Here is a 17,115-nt window from a genome sequence, read left to right on the forward strand (position 1 = left end):
ATTTCTAAAGATAGAATGGCACTCACTTGCCCGTTTACATGATCACATATGTCAGTAGTTACACCTAGAATTCATTATTACTTGTATTTTATAGTTCTGCCACCATTTTACAGCAGGTAAAACTAATCTGTTTAGACTAAAAGGCTGTTTTATCTGTTGGGAAAATACAGATTTATGTAAATGAAGCATGGAGGCTATCTTATTTCCTCTATCTAGAAAAACACAAAAGACAATGAAATTTTGAAACCATACTTCGGTTGGTGCTGAGGGGTAAAGGAGTGAGATGGCTGGAAGATAGTATCAGCCCCGTGGAAGGCGTCCGTTGGCTACAGCACAACTGCTGGAGGTGACTGTGTTGGTATCTGTAACATGTTGATGTGTGAAGTGAAAAAATGAATCCTGTTCCTCAGGAGAGTCCTGCATATGTCAAGTATATTGTCTCATTAAGCCAATCCATTTATCAACCCACTGAATGCCAATTAAATTGCACAGGATGGTGCAGGTATATGGTGGGTTGTTGGTGCCAAACTTTATTACAGCTGAGCTTTTCTGGCACAGTATGTTTCACCCAGCAAAATGGCAGGCATATCAAAGCCAAATTAAATGTTCTTGAAATAATGCCTTTAAAGAGGATGAAATGCCACAGCCTGGCAGAAGAAAACGTGAAATGTAATGTCAGTTCTTAGTGTACTTTTAGTTCCAATGAAGATGTCAAGGCTCAGATCCAGCCAGTGCCAAATGTCTTCACAGCGTGCAAATTAGATCAGTGTAATTTCATCAGGAGAATGATCAGACTCTGCAGTAGTTATGGCTGAATTCACTGCTTCTGCCGAGGGCTGGGCTGAGGACTGTGGGGCCCAGCTGAGCTCATGCTGCCATCTTCAAAAAGAGAGAGAACCGTATTTAATGTATTGCTCTCTTGACGCCGCTGTTGAAAGTCAGTCCCACCTTTGAGAGATATTGCTAAACAAGCATCTAAAACAGATTACAATGAATTTGTTTGAAGTTTTAAAAATCTGGTTAATGAAAATTAAACTCTAAGTAAGTGAAACACTAAGCCAGCTGCAAAAGGGTATTACAAGCAGAAGAGTTTTGTTTGTGATTACACATGAAATTTGTATGACAACATATAGATATTAGTATTAAGTACTTATTCAAATTCCAGGTATATTTAGAAATATGTATAATCAAACACACTGATAGAATGATACATATTCTTAAGACTTGATAAAGAGAAATAAGTTACTAATACAAAATGAAGAACACTAAAAATTTCTAACTATAAAATGGAAGCCCAATAAGAATGCTGTGACTAATTTTACTGTTAAGTGTAGGAGAAATGGGACAGCACAAGGATTGTGGGAAGGAAACTATAAGTGATCTAACTCGTAACTGACATTTGAAATAAACTGGAATAAATAATTTTACAACAGGAGAAGTCACTTATTGTCATGAATTGTTGCCCATTTCGAAATTGGTTCTTAATTGAGTGGTATTAAAAATACTCCCCAAACGATATTTTAGTTTAAAAGCAGATTTTTCACATATTATTTTCTACCAGAGCAATAGTATCAGGATTCCTCTTTGAATTTGTTGCTTGATCCTCAGTAACGACAAAGCAGAATTCACACTTGAGTGGCATTCCCAGGAACAGCTAGAGAATTCTCAATGTTTTATGTTTAAAGAAGTTGTGATTTCAACATTTTCAAACCATATACATTCCGACTATACTATTATAAAGTACTTTATTTTAATTCCTATTTGTATAGTATTTTTCAATGTTTATTGTATAATCCTTATAAAATATATTTAAAATGCTAATGAATCACAGAGGAAAATAAAAATTACCCATAGTCTACCATTTAGACGTAACAACTGCTAATATGTATCTGGTGTTTTTTTCCAGATGGAGTTTTATGTTACAAAGTTTTGTCTCCTGCCTTAAGTATATCATGAGTACTTTTCTATGCCATTAAGCAGTCTTAAAAATTATTTGAATGTTACAGAATATTGTGTATATCATCCCTTACTATTGAAAATTTGTATTAGCTATTTAATTACTTTCACAACGAACATTCTTACAAATAAACCGTTGTCAATATCTGATTAAGTTTTCTGGACAGACTCCTAAGAAGTGGGATTACTTACTTAAAACTGCATTTTCAAGGTTACCATGTTACTTTTCATAATCTACCTATAAATCTACAACTATAGCCCCAAGAAAAAAAAAAGAATATGATTACAAAATCACCTCGATAAAACACCTCATTTTTATATTCCATGTTAAGATTTTTGTATTTCAAACTTTAATTTCATAGGAAGGGGATGACGAATAGTTTAAAACACTCTAAAACTGTGAAATCTGAGAGTAGGACTGCAGCTGCCTTCCTTCTGTTGTTATTCATGACTGAAGGATGTGTTGGGCTCTCTCAGCTACTGCTTACTGGAAAATAATTTGATTGATTGGTGCAATTAAATCAGAACATGCTTAAAGTCAATGAAAAATTATTATTTCAAGCCTTGAAACTATTTTGACATTGACTATATATTTAAGTGATGTAGACAAACAAATAATTTACCCAAACCTAGTTACTTTGAATTACTTTACATTTCTGTATATCTCTTCAGAGTCATTTAGACCCTCTTCTGTGGAACTTTCTTTTATTTCCTATTTTAGCAATAGACACATGACCCAAGGCTATCTCTGGGGCTTGCCAAGATCCCAGATGCCAGGCCTTGGAACATTCTAGTAGCAACATCTGGCCTTTTGGTGAGCTCCACAGGCAGTTGTGCACTCAGCTCAGAACTGCCTCCGGGGATGTCACATGGTCAAACCATCTACTGACATTTGGGCTGGTGTGCTCTCTGAAGAAACATTTGTCTTTCTGCTCGCTTTGAATATGTAGCAGACAAACTTAGAGCTATTATATCAAAAAATGTTTTCTACACAAAGTAATTTGTTTAAAAATGTTAACTCTTTAATTGGTAGAGTTGCAGTCCTGCTTAGTTTCCAGCTGTTTGTAAATTTTTCAGGAGTCAGGAAAGAGACACTGACTATTTCAATTCAGTATAAATTTTGTATTAACTGCACCAAATTCATAAAAAGTGACCATATTTGCTACGGGAGTGGCTTAAAGAACTGATAATTGTGGGGGTTGGGGAGATGGGGGGAGGGTAAGTATTAATACTTCCAAGATACTTTCTCAAAAAACCTTCCTAGTTCACTGTGTCAAGAACATTTCCTAAGCATATATAATGCTGTGTACCAATATTTTTTGTTTCCGAAGTCATTAAACTACTAAAGATCTGTTTTAATGTCTTTTTCAATCAAGAGATTAAAATTCATGTTCAAATAATACCAGTGATTTCTTCAGTTATTATCAATTTAGCATAAAAAGTAATCCCAAATGTTTCCCTTTTTGAGTATGCAAGATTAATCAGACACAAGAAAAAATGCAATTAAATTAACATATTGCCTCCAACAATTTTCTGTTTTTCAAGGGAAAAGAAAAATGCATTTGTGAATATTTTGTATAGTGTGTAGAAAATAAGATTGATCTAATACATCAAAACACATAAACTTCTTTGGACAAATCTTTATTCTATCACTTTTAGAAATTGCTGAATTTTGTCTTTTTATTAAATTCTGTTTATTAAGACATTACTGTGTAGTTTATTTTCATTTATAATGAAGTTACAAATTTTTACACTTCATTAAAAGTGTATTTTTGCATAAAAATTTAAAAGCAGAAATTTGTTTCCATTTATTTTGGGTGTCTGGGGGTTTTTTGGATTGTTTTTAAAGAAAATATTATTTACATAATCTTTGAGTTAAAGTACTGAAAGAGTAGTTAGTATTTTTTTCCACAGACTCACATTGTATACATATGAGGGTACTTTAAAAAGTTCGTGGAAAAATAGAATTAAAAGGTAACAAAAATCTTTCCATGAACTTTTTGAAGACCTCACATATAAATGTCTCATTTCCACAATGAAATTAAAGTGACTTCCTATTAGATATCAACTGAATACTCACCTTTCAAAAGAAGTAGGGAAAATCCCTGCTACAAGAACCATTAAGTAAAATGTGGTTACCCTACAATATCTAAATGATTAAGACTGAGGATCAGTAAGATAGAATATGGATACATGGTTGCCAAGTAAACACAATGCAATGGGAATCATTGATTAGGTATTAAAATTATAGCAAATGGTCAGTTGAAGACATTCAGGTTTTGATATTTCTTTTTTTATTAGAAAGGGGATAATTTCTTTTTTAAAAAACCCTTTTTTTGTAAAACTATTAACTTGAACAAAACTGGTTTTAATCACTATATGAATCAGATGACTAACAGGGAAGTCGTCTGGTTTGCACTTGGCACCAGGCTCAGGTTCAACAATGGTGCAGAAACTACTGAAGCACATTTAACTTTGCCTTTTTCTTTTCAAACTTATCCCTTTTGTTCAATTCTAAATGGCCACTGTGGTCTCTATGTAGTCTAAATGAACTCAGAACAACTTTATCCTGTCACTATAGGAAAAACACATATCTTTGGGCAGGAAATCAGCAACCCAAATGTTGACAGGATAATGTCTCTGCTTTGGCTCTGCCACATAGTCCATGGGCCCATACTTTCCTCCTAGTTGAGAGTATTGGTGGCACCAGCATAGCAGTCTCCAGCCAGTGCCTTAGACTGAGGCAACAAGCTGTAGCATGGGAATGGATGGGGGGGCGGGCAAAGAGGTGGAGAACTGGGGATGAGCCTGGCCTAATTGGAAGGGTGGCTATACTCTAAGAAATAGAGAACAACAAAACTGCAAACTTAAGATAGGGTAAGAATATTCAGACCTTGAAATTCTGCCAGTAAAGTTGAAATTAAGAGATTAGTTGTATGGAGAAGTGACATTCATGCAACTACAAGCTACTGGGAACTTCTAAGCAGTAGCAAAAATGGTAGATTAAGAACCTCTGAAAATTCTCTTCTCCCTAAAAGCAATGAGAAAACTGGCAAAAATGGCAAGAATCAACTTTTTCAAAATTCTGAAAATTAAGCAAGGGCTTTCAGCAATTTGAGAAGTATTTATTAAAGAAAAACATCCGAACCATAGTAGGAACACTGAGTTTTATGACATTTTGACTTGGTCTCTTCCTATCCCCACTCCTCGGGTCAATAGTAGCCTTGAAAACCAGCAGTATGGTAGCCACTGTAGGGAACAGAACACAACTGGAGCTCCTTCAAAAGCCCATTCCTAGAGAACTGTCATTCTACATGTCAGGTGGTTCTCTTGCAAGGGTGTCTTTATTTGGCTTGACTCAGAGCTCCACCAGTGGGAAAAGCCTTTTCTCTGGAGCTTTTGTAGAAGACAATTAGAGGCAATTGTCAACAAACATTGTCGCTGCCTGAGTCATGGACAACAGTTGGGGCAAAAGACAGGTTAACCAAAAAGTTTAAGTGGAAAATGTGGAAAATGAGATGTCCATAGAGGCTTTGATAAGCTCCAACATCTACCTGGTCATCTGGAAAGCCATGCTCATACATTCCCAGTAAAGACCCAAAAAGGCCCTAAGCTCTCACTTTCTGGCTGACCTCGGGGCTCTGCACAAGGAGCAAGTGAGGGCTAAGTCAGCATTCTCAACTGTCTGGGTAGATGATGAAGGCCCCAGTGTGCACACAGAGCCCCTCCAAGGCTCATTGGTTCCAGGCACTGAAGGATAACTTTGTCCAACTAACTGACCACTAACCTAACTGAGAAAAGATTTCAGTGACCACACATGAAAAACAATACAAACTTTACAGAATTAAGTTGGAAAGTCACTAAGCAAATAACAAACAGCAACAACAACAAACCCTGGGGAGAGGGACTTCCCACATTATATTATTTAAAATGTCAAATTTTCAACAAAAACTTACGAGGCATTCAAAGAAATAAAAAATTTGGCTCATACACATGAAAAAAAAATCAATCAACAGAAAATGCCCCTTAGGAAATCCAAATATTGGAATAACTAGACAAAGACTTTCAATCAGCTATTTTAAATGTGTTCAAAGAACTGAAAGAAACCAATTTTAAAGAATGAAAGGAAAGTATGGGAATGATGTCTCGTCTTGAATAAAACTTTTATTGGATATAGAATTCTTGGTTGGCAGTCTTTTATGTTCAGCGTTTTTAATATGTTATCTGTCTCTCTTCTGGCCTCCGTGGCTTCTGATTAGAAATCAGCTGTTAATATGACTCAAGTTTTCTTCTATGAGATGAGTGACATCTCTCTTGCTGCTTTGAAGAACCATGTCTTTGGCTCTAGAAAGTTTGATTATGATGTATTGAGGTGTGTATTTCCTTGAGTTTATCCTATGTAGAATTTGTTGAGCTCCTTGGAAGTATAGATTAATATTTTTTATTAGATTTGAGCTGATTTCAGTCATTTCCTTATTCAAATATTCTTTCTGCTATTTTCTTTCTCTTCTCTCTGGCTGGGACTCTCTTTAGGCATATGTTCATATGTTTGATGGTGTTTCATAGGTCTCTGAGGTTATATTAATTTTTATTCATTTTCTTTTGTACTGTTCTTTATGCTGGATAATCTCAATGGACCTATCTTTAAGTTCATAGATTCTTCTTCCTGCTCAAGTCTGCTTTTGAGCCCTTCTAGTAAATTTTTTTTTTCTAGTAAATTTTTTATTTCAGTTATTGTACTTTTCAACTCCAGAATATCTATTTAGTTCTTTTTTAAAACAATCAATTTTTTCAAAATTCTTGAAATTAACTAGGTGTTTGGTAATTTGGGAAGGATGTATTGAAGAAAAACAGCTGAGTCATGGTAGAAATGCTGAGCTTTGTGACATTTTAACTTGCTCTATTCCTCTTTCCACTCTGCAGCTCAACAGTAACCTTGAAAACTAATAAACCATAATCACAGTGAAAATCAGCAGTATGGTAGCCACTGGAGGAGGCAGAATGCAATTGGAACTCCTTCAAAAGCCCCTTCCCAGAGAACTGTCACTATTTGACCTGCCAGGTGGTTCTCTAGATGGTCTTACTTTCAAGGTTGTCTTTATTTGACTTGACATGGAACTCCACCATTTGGAAAACAGTTAGCATTTGGCCCTGCAATTCCACTCCAAGAAAATTGAAAACATGACTATATAAACCTTGTGCACAAATGTTCATCACCTGAGGCATCATAAACAAAATGTGATGTATCCAAACAATGGAATATTATTCAGCCATAAAAATGAATGAAGTACTGACTCATGCTACAACATGAATATATCTTGAAAACACTATGTTAAGTGAAAGAAACCAGACACAAAAAGCCACGTATTTTATTATTCCATTTATATGAAATATCCAGAATTGGCAAATATATAAAGCTAATAGACTTGGAATTTTGGGGGAGGCTGATGAAAATATTCTAGAATTAAATAGCGATAATGGGTGCAGTCTTGTGACTATATGAACAATAACTGAATGGTATGCTTTGAAATAGTGAATTTTATCATATGTGAATTATATGTTAATAAAAATTCTCTCACCACCTTTATCCACCCACCTCACCTTAATGGTCATAGTTATAGTTATTGGTAAGGAATGATGTTCACATTTTCAGGGAAGAGCTGTTTTAACTTCCTTTTCACCCATATTGAACCTTTAGGTAGCCCACGTGCATAGGAAAATCGTAATGCACTCTCTCCCTGCCAAGAACACACCAACATTTTATACAACTAAAATCATGTATTAATGCCACAGATAAACTAGAAAAAAAAATAAAGTTTAAAAAGTCAATAAAATATGTTGTATGTGAAAAGAACTTAGAATCTTCCTGAAAACCAGGTCGATGATGTCACTCCTGCTTTCAGAACCTTGATGGCCTCCCTATTACCTTAAGGAAAGAGTCCTCATTCTTTACTGTGACCCACAGGGCTTCTACAATTCTAGCCCATGTTCCTAGAATCATACATGCTCTCTCTAAACTCTAGTCACACTGAATCTCTCACTGTTCTCTGAACATGCTAAGAGCTTTCATGATTCAGAGCCTTTAAGTACACTTTTTCCTTAAAGTAGGAAGTAGAATGTCTTCACTTGATTTGCCTTAGATCAATTTTATAGGTTTTTCTTCTTTAAAAACACAAATTAATGTCTCAGTGGTTACTATACACAACTTAACCAATGAATTGTAGATCTGCTTCCTTTCACAAACATGATCTTTATAAATCCTGAGGACATATAATGTCATCATTCTACGTGTTAACTTGTTCTAAGAAAATTATCCAAAACATAAGCCTATAGCAAAAGGATGGCTACATGTCCTTTCAATGTCATACTGGAGCATTGTCTATAGGACCACTCAAGGGTTAGTTAATTATCTAGGGAAATAGACCTTTGTTTGTTTGGTTTGTTTGACTATTAACTACTGATTAAGGACCAGACTCTGTGAAGCTTCATGTTAATTTGTAGATTTTTATTTGTAGAGAATCAAATAAATTCTTCCTGGTAGAAAAATTCAACACAAATGTTATGGTTTTATTGACTATAGCTTATTACGCTGTTTCATATTTGACCCAGCAATCTTATTCCAACTTCCTTTCATCATTACCTATAAATACGTAGGTTCTCAGATACTGTTTGAAGCAATTGTATTATACTGTTGGTTCCCTCATTAATAAGATCAATAAATCATTGATGTGTTCTTATTCTATATTTGTATGAGTTATGTTATTCTATTTTGCATGTCACAGTTTTAGATTAAGTATTAAAGTTGTCCAGTTTTCAGAAATCTTTTTAAGAGTTGTGTTATAACTGTTTTCTCAACTCCAAAATATTTTTCAGAAAAAAATCTATATTTAAAGAAAAAAAAAAAGAAGAGAGACGTAAATTTCAAAACAACCTACATTCTCCTGGCCCGATGCATTAAGCATGGGTGGTAAGCAGCACCTCCTAGGCATGTGCCCCTTTCTGCACCTGTTTCTTCAGAGTAATGTAAATGTGGTTCCTATTTTTACCCACAGCCAGGTCCTTAATGAGCTGTGATTTATGAAGTGAAGAAATAAGAACTCCAATTTAATTGATGTGATAGCAAATAGGATTAATGGAATCCATGAAAAAATCTTGACTTATTCATTTGCCTTAATTGAATAAATGAATGCTTAATCATGACTTATAGATGTTAGAGTTAGATTCTTCTTTAAATGTGAGCATGTAATACGTAAACTTTTTGTCTATTCCTTCTTTTTTTTATGGAGCTTTTAATTATTATCCATTTTGGAATCCACTTAAATTGTATTGTATCCTCAAACCACTTCTTACCCAACAAGTGTAAACAAAATGCTTTTGAATGAAATTTACTCAGTAATACAGAAAAAGGCTAAAATGATACAATAACCAAAATAATGAAGGTCGAATTTTTGGTGTGTGGATTACCCAGAAAAAAAGTGTTAAAAAAACAAATGAATATGCAGAAAAAAGGTTAAAAAGCTTCAAAAATTGTGTATATAAACTAAATATATATGGGTTTCCAGATAGGGAAAAGAAGGGGAAGGGAGGCTGTCATCAGATTTATTAAAGCCATGAGGCTTCAGGGTAACTCTAGAGCTAGGTAGACTTAAACTCAAGATATTCTGGTTTTTGGCTTATTATCTTTGGTGCAGTAACTACAGACTTAGGTCCTATATTTATATTTTAATTCTTCTGTTTTATGAATTACCTGAATTTTCAACTTTTAATTTTCTATCATATTTCTGTAAAAAACCAATAATATCCTACCTCCTAAGTTCTTCTTTGAGTTTTACAGGTTTGCTTGTTTTCTTTCTTATATTTTTATGTAAGCATGAAAATTTGAATTAAATAAGTACATTTAAAACAGAGATTTAAAATTCTTAATGGAAAATAATTGCTATTTTATAAAAATATGAATAATGAGTCAAAGAACAATTTTATTTTTAGTTAATTTGTATCCTTTTGGTAGCTTATTGGAAATTGATCTTTGGATTCAGGTTTAATTTATACAAGAAGCAAAGGATTATATAGATACAACATTTTTCAATAAACTTAATTGCTACAGTTGAAGCTTCTTGTATTTCCCTACTGAATTACTCCTCTATTATGAAGGAATGACTCTCTCAAAGGACAACCATTTATTACACCTGAGCCATCCTGGTCCCAATTGTACCACATGCTGCTTAATAATTTGCAGTGATTTAGGAAGATTGCCATAACCACTCAATTACTTAAACAACGGCTTTGGATGCAATCTATATCGCATGAGGCACATCCTTAGTCTACATTTAGAATCGTCTTGTTAATTAAATAGAATCCAGCAAATTCTGTGCTCTGAGTGTTCCACAGACAGCAGACAACCTATACTTGAGGACTAAAAGTAGTCATTCATTTTTTATAGCTCATCTAAGCAACTGTGGCATAAACATATGGTAAAATATAGCAGAGGGAAGAAAGAAGTAGATTAGGGTTTAGGAAATCTGATTTCTAATTCTGGCTCTATCAGTCTTCAGTTTTTGATGCATGAATAGTGGCATTCTCTGAGCTTCAGTTTCCTTCTTTTTATAGAATGTGAGCTATATCTGATAATTTCTTAAATATTTTCTTAATCAATGGCACACCTCTATGTAACCTATGTTAAAGGTAGAAAATATTTCACAAAATGTTACCAGGATATTTACAAAAAGTCTTAATGACTTATTTTCAATGCAGCATCCTGAAGCAACATGATGAAAAATCAGTCAAACACTGTAAGATAGGAAAAGTAATTTAAAATCGTAATTGTCAAAAATTTTACAGTAATTACTTCTGGGCCAATGATGTAGAATTGCCAGGCAACGTGCTTTAACTAATAGATCTTATGGCCAGAATCAACCTTTCTGTGGGAAAAACAGATACATATCCATATGTCTAGGTAATAGAATTTGAAGGACAAAGGTAATGTGAGTGAGTTCTGAAGACAAAGTTTACAAAATTCACAATAATACCTTGGACTGGTCCAATATTATAAGCCCATTCCGGTTAATATTTTAAACTGTTGAAAGTATGCTGAGTGTATTTAGTAAACAATATAAGGGATCTTCAGAAAGTTCATGGAAAACTTCATATTGTATTTAATTATATTTTTCCACAAACTTTTTGAAGTACCCTTGTATTTTGTCCTCTAAAGAAATGAATTGTCTTGGTACATAATTAAAACATCCAGATTTAAAGTGAGCACTAATTTTTATCTGTATTTCTTTACTGTATCAGTTCAATAATAATCTTCTTATGAAATTCAATGTGTTATATTCTTATCAATTTTTTCCCTTTAAGTAAATGAATATTAATTTACGTAGACTATAAGGCCTAGGGCAATATGGCTATATAATCCTCTTTACATAGTACCTAAAAGAGTGTAATAAAAATTTGAAATGCTTTCTGATGCTTCTTTGTGCAGTGCAAAGATCAGAAGTGTTGGAGTCATCATATCTAGTTTTGTTTTTAGATATTTTCTGACTAATATTGGGCAAGCCATTTAGAGATTCTAAGATATTTTTTCCCATGTGTATAAATAGGCTTAATAATATCATCCAGGACCTTTTTAATGTTTAGTAATAGGCCTCCTTCATTTTCAGGGTAGTATCTAGGGACATTTATTCAAATAAATTATAATTCCTATCATATACGCTTTTATTTTTTGTCTTTTTCGTGACCGGCACTCAGCCAGTGAGTGCACCGGCCATCCTTATATAGGATCCAAACCCGCGGTGGGAGCGCTGCTGCGCTCCCAGCGCCGCACTCTCCCGAGTTCGCCACAGGGTCAGCCCCATATACGCTGTTTTTAATTGAAGCATAATTGATTATATATATTTTGGGGATACAGCATTGACTCCTATCGCCTGTATATGACATGTGTTGATCAAATCAATATTATTAGCATGTTCATTATTACAAATCATAGTTATTCTTTATGCCCCTTATCTAATCTCTCCTCAACCCCCATCTCCCTTCCTCTCATCCCACCTCTGGTAACCACAGATTTGTTCTCTCTTTCTAAAAGATCAATGTATTATCCTGGACCTGCCTTTCTTTTCCTTCCTCCCTCCCCTCCCCTCCCCTCCCCTTCCCTTCCCTTCCCTTTTTTCTTAGCATCCACTTAGGAATGAGGACATGCAATGTTTCTCTTTCTGTGTCTGGCTTACTTCACTTAACGTAATTTTTTTCAGGCTCAACCATGTTGCTACAAATGGTAGAATTTCATTTTTTGATGGCTGAGTAGTATTCCATTGTGTATGTATATCATATTTTCTTTATCCAGTCTTCTGTTGATGGACATTTAGGTTGGTTCCATATCTTGGCTATTGTTAATAGAGCTGCAATGAACATGGGAGTACAGGAGTCCCTTTGACATGACGATTTCCATTCCTTTGGGTATATACCCAGAAATGAGATTGCTGTATCATATGGCAGTTCTCTCTGCGGTTGTTTGCAAAACCTCCATACTGTTTTCCATCATGGCTGTACTATTTTACAATCTCACCAACAGTGTAGGAAGGTTCCCCTTTTTCCACATCCTTGTCAGCATTTGTTATTCTCAGTCTTTTTATTACTAGCCAATAAGACCCCCAAAACACAAGCAACAAAAGAAAAAATAAACAAATGTGATCATATGTATTTCCTAAGAAAAAGAAAGGCACTTACCAATTTGATAAGAAGTGGGAAAGGGGACGTAGGAAGTGTAGAAGGACAAGAGCACCATTTTGCAATTTTTCAAAATATAGCAAGTGCTCCTCATCTCTTTAAAAGCAAAACCACTAGTAATATCTATCTCACAGCATATGTCATTCTTAAACGAAAGCACGTTTGGTGATTTCTTTATAACTTCTAAAATAGAAATGGCTTATTTGAATTGATCATGAAAATATAGTTTTATGCATATTTTCAGAAAATTTTTCCCAAAAGAATAGGATTCTACATGTAAAAAAATGTTGTTTATATAACTCAGTTATATAAAATGAAGAATTCCTCATGCCAAATACATTTATAGTACACATTTTGGATGGTTAAATAGTATTCCACTGTATGAATATATCAATTTATTTAAGCAGTTCCCAGTTTTTGACATTATCTTGTATATAAGTGTGAAAAATTGGAAGCTGTAAAGGTTTTCCCTGTATATAAATACTTGGGCACTTGCCTGATTGCTTCTTCAAGATAACTTGGACAATAGATATGCCCTGTATTAAGTCTTTTGATATATGGTGCTGAAAGCCAGTGTCTTAGTTACCTACTGTAAAAAAAAAACAAAAAACCCAAACCAAACAAACAAAAAAAACCACTGCAAAACTTTATGACTTGAAATAACAATGACTATTTTTATTTCCTATGGTTTCTGTGGGTGAGAAATTGAGACATAACAGGGACAGCTTGCCTTTTCTGTATGATATCTGAATCTCAGGTGGAAGACTAGAAGTCAAGGGTATGAAATCATCTGAAGGCTTGTTCACTCTCAAAGAAGTCTGAAGGCTGATGCTAGCCATTAGCCAAAGGCCTAGCTTTTTTACAGGATGGTGGGTGGACTTCAAGAGCAATCAGAAAGAGAGAGAAAGAAAGAGAACTAGGCAAAACCATATTGCCTTCTCTAATCCAGCCTTGGAAGTCACACAATATCACTTCTGTTACATTCTATTAATGGAAGCAGTTATAAAAGTCAGCTAGGTTCAAGGAGAGGGAATGTAGATCCAACCCCTTTTTTTTTCCTTTTAACTTCTCAATATACATTGTAGTTGATTTTTGTGGAACTTTACCCATTCCTCTTCCTCCCCCTCCCTCTCTCCCCTCCCTCGCTCCTACATCATATCTGTTCACTTGTCTTAACAAGTTCCAGGAATTGTTATGATTTTTCTTTCTTCTTACCTCACCCTTTATTTGTTTGTGTGCTTATTTATTTATTTATTTTTAGCTCCCACAAACAAGTGAGGACATGTGGTATTTCTCTTTCTGTTTGTTTCACTTAATATAATCTTCTACAAGTCCATCCATGTTGTTGAGAATGGTAGTATTTCACTCTTTTTTATAGCAGAGTAGTATTCCATTGTGTAGATATACCACATTTTCCTTATCACCTCATCTAATGATAAACATTTGGGCTGGTTCCAACTCTTGGCTATTGTAAATAGTGCTGCAACAAGCACTGGAGTACAGGTAACCCTTCGGCATGATGATTTCCATTCTTCTGGGTATATTCCCAGTAGTGGAATAGCTGGGTCATATGGTAGATCTATCTGTAATTGCTTGAGGAACCTCCATACCATCTTTCATAAAGGCTGCACCATTTTGCAGTCCCACCAACAGTGTATAAGAGTTCCTTTTCCTCCATAACCTCTCTGGCATTTATCGTTCTCAGTCTTTTAGATATTAGCCACCCTGACTGGAGTGAGATGGTATCTCAGAGTGGTTTTGATTTGCATTTCCCAGATGCTGAGTGATGTTGAGCATTTTTTCATGTGTCTGTTGGCCATTTGTATATCTTCCTTTGAGAAATGCCTATTCAGCTCCTTTGTCCATTTTTTAATGGGGTTATTTGTTTTTTGCTGTAAAGTTGTTTGAGTTCCTTGTATATTCTGGATATTATTCCTTTGTCAGATGTATATTTTGCAAATATTTTCTCCCACTCTGTTGGTTGTCTTTTCACTCTGTTGATTGTTTCTTTTGCTGTGCAGAAGCTGTTTAGTTTGATATAATCCCATTTGTTTATTTTTCCTTTAGATGCTTGTGCTTTAGGGGTCATATTCATGAAGTCTGTACCCAATCCTACTTCCTGGAGTGTTTCTCCTATGTTGTCCATAAGGAGTTTTATTGTTTCAGGGTGTATATTTAATTCTTTAGTCCATTTTGCATTGATTTTGGTATATGGTGAGAGGTATGGGTCTAGTTTCATTCTTCTACATGTGAATATCCAGTTTTCCCAGCACCATTTGCTGAAAGGCAGTCTCTTCCCCAGTGTGTAGACTTGGTGCCTTGTCAAAGATCAGATGGCTGTAGGTGTATGGGTTAATTTCTGGGTTCTCTATTCTATTCCATTGTTCCGTGTGTCTGTTTTTATGCCAGTACCATGTGTTTTGGTTATTATAGCTTTGTAATATAGTTTAAAGTCAGGTAGTGTTATGCCTCCAGCTTTATTTATTTATTTATTTATTTGCTCAGGATTGCTTTGGCTATGTGTGGTGTTTTGTTATGCCATATAAATGTCTGGATAGTTTTTTTCCATTTCTGAGGAAAATGTCATTGGAATTTTGATGGGAATTACATTGATTCTATAGATCACTTTGGGTAATATGGACATTTTCACAATGTCAATTTTTCTGATCCAAAAGCATGGGATATCTTTCCATCTTCTTGTGTCCTCTTTAATTTCTGTCAACAGTGGTTTGTAGTTCTCTTCATAGAGATTTTTCACATCCTTGGTTAACTCAATTCATAAGTATTTTATTTTTTTTGGTGGTTATTGTAAATGGGCAAGCTTTCTTGATTTCTCTTTCTGCATGTTAATATTAGAGAATAGAAATGCTACTGATTTTTTGTGTGTTGATTTTGTATCCTGCAACTTTGCTGAAATCATTTATCAACTGTAAGAGTTTTTTTGTAGAAGCTTTAGGCTGTTTAGGCTATAGGATCATGTCATCCACAAACAGGGACAGTTTGACTTCATCTTTTCCAATCTGGATGCCCTTTATTTCCTTCTCTTCTCTGATTGTTCTGGCTAGTACTTCCAACACTATGTTGAATAGGAGTTGTGAGAGTGGGCATCCTTGTCTAGTTCCTGTTCTTGTCTAGCTTTTCCCCATTCAGGATGATATTGGCAGTGGGCTTATCATATATGGCTTTAATTGTGTTGAGATACTTTCCGTCTATACCTAACTTGTAGAGAGTCTTTATCATGAAAGAATGTTAAATTTTGTCAAATGCTTTTTCAGCATGTATAGAGATGATCATATGGTTTTTGTCTTTGCTTTTATTGATGTGGTGTATAACATTTATTGATTAGCATATGTTGAACCATCCTTGCATCCCTGGAATGAATCTCACTTGATCAGGATGTATAATTTTGTGTATGTGTTGCTGTATTCTGTTAGCTAGTATTTTATTGAGTATTTTATTCTCCTACAGTTTTTGCTTGTCTGAGAAATATACTATCTGTCCTTCATTTCAGAATGATAGCCTTGCTGGCTAAAGTATTCTTGGCTGGCAATTTTTGTCATTTAGTATTTTGAATATACTATCCCATTCTTTTCTGGCTTTTAGGGTTTCTGATGAAAAGTCTGATGTTAGTCTGATTGGGGCTCCCTCACGGGTGATTTGCTGCTTTTTTCTTGCAGCTTTTAAGATTCTCTCTTTGTCTCTGAGTTTTGCCCGTTTGACTATAACATGTCTTGGAGAGGACCTTTTTGGGTTGAATATGTTTGGGGATCTTTGGGCCTCTCTAATCTGAAGATCTGTGACTTTCCCCATACCTGGGAAATTTTCTGCTATTATTTCATTGAATAAGTTTTCAATGCCATTTCCTTTTTCCTCCCCTTCTGGAATACCCATGATTCGGATATTTGAGTGCTTAAGGTTGTCTGTTATCTCTCTTAGATTTTCTTCAATTTTTAAAAATGCTTTATTCTTTTTTCTGGTCTGCCTGTGTTAATTAAAACAGCCTGTCTTTAAGGCCAGAAATTCTCTCTTTTTCTTGTTCTAGCCTGCTGGTTAGACTCTCTGTTGTGTATTTTATTTTGTTGAATGAATCCTTCAGCTCCACAAGCTCTGCTACATTCTTTTTCAGGGCATTGATTTCTTTGTACATTTCTTCTTTCAGATCCTGTATATTTTTTCTCATTTCATTGTGTTGTCTAACTGAATTTTTTTGTATCTCATTTAGTTTCCTTAGAATTGTTTCTCTATATTCCTTGTCACTCATTTCAAGGACTTCCTGATCTATAGGATCTAGAGCTTGAGAATTATTATTTTCCTTTGATGGTGATGTACTTTCTTGATTTTTCATATTTCTGTTATGTTTCCTTTGGTGTTTATTATGGCAGGGGATATCACAGTCCACTAGTTCCACCCCAATGTCTGGCCTGGATCTTGAAGGGA

This window comes from Cynocephalus volans, chromosome 1, assembly GCF_027409185.1.
Source record: "Cynocephalus volans isolate mCynVol1 chromosome 1, mCynVol1.pri, whole genome shotgun sequence".
NCBI classification, from domain to species: Eukaryota; Metazoa; Chordata; class Mammalia; order Dermoptera; family Cynocephalidae; genus Cynocephalus; species Cynocephalus volans.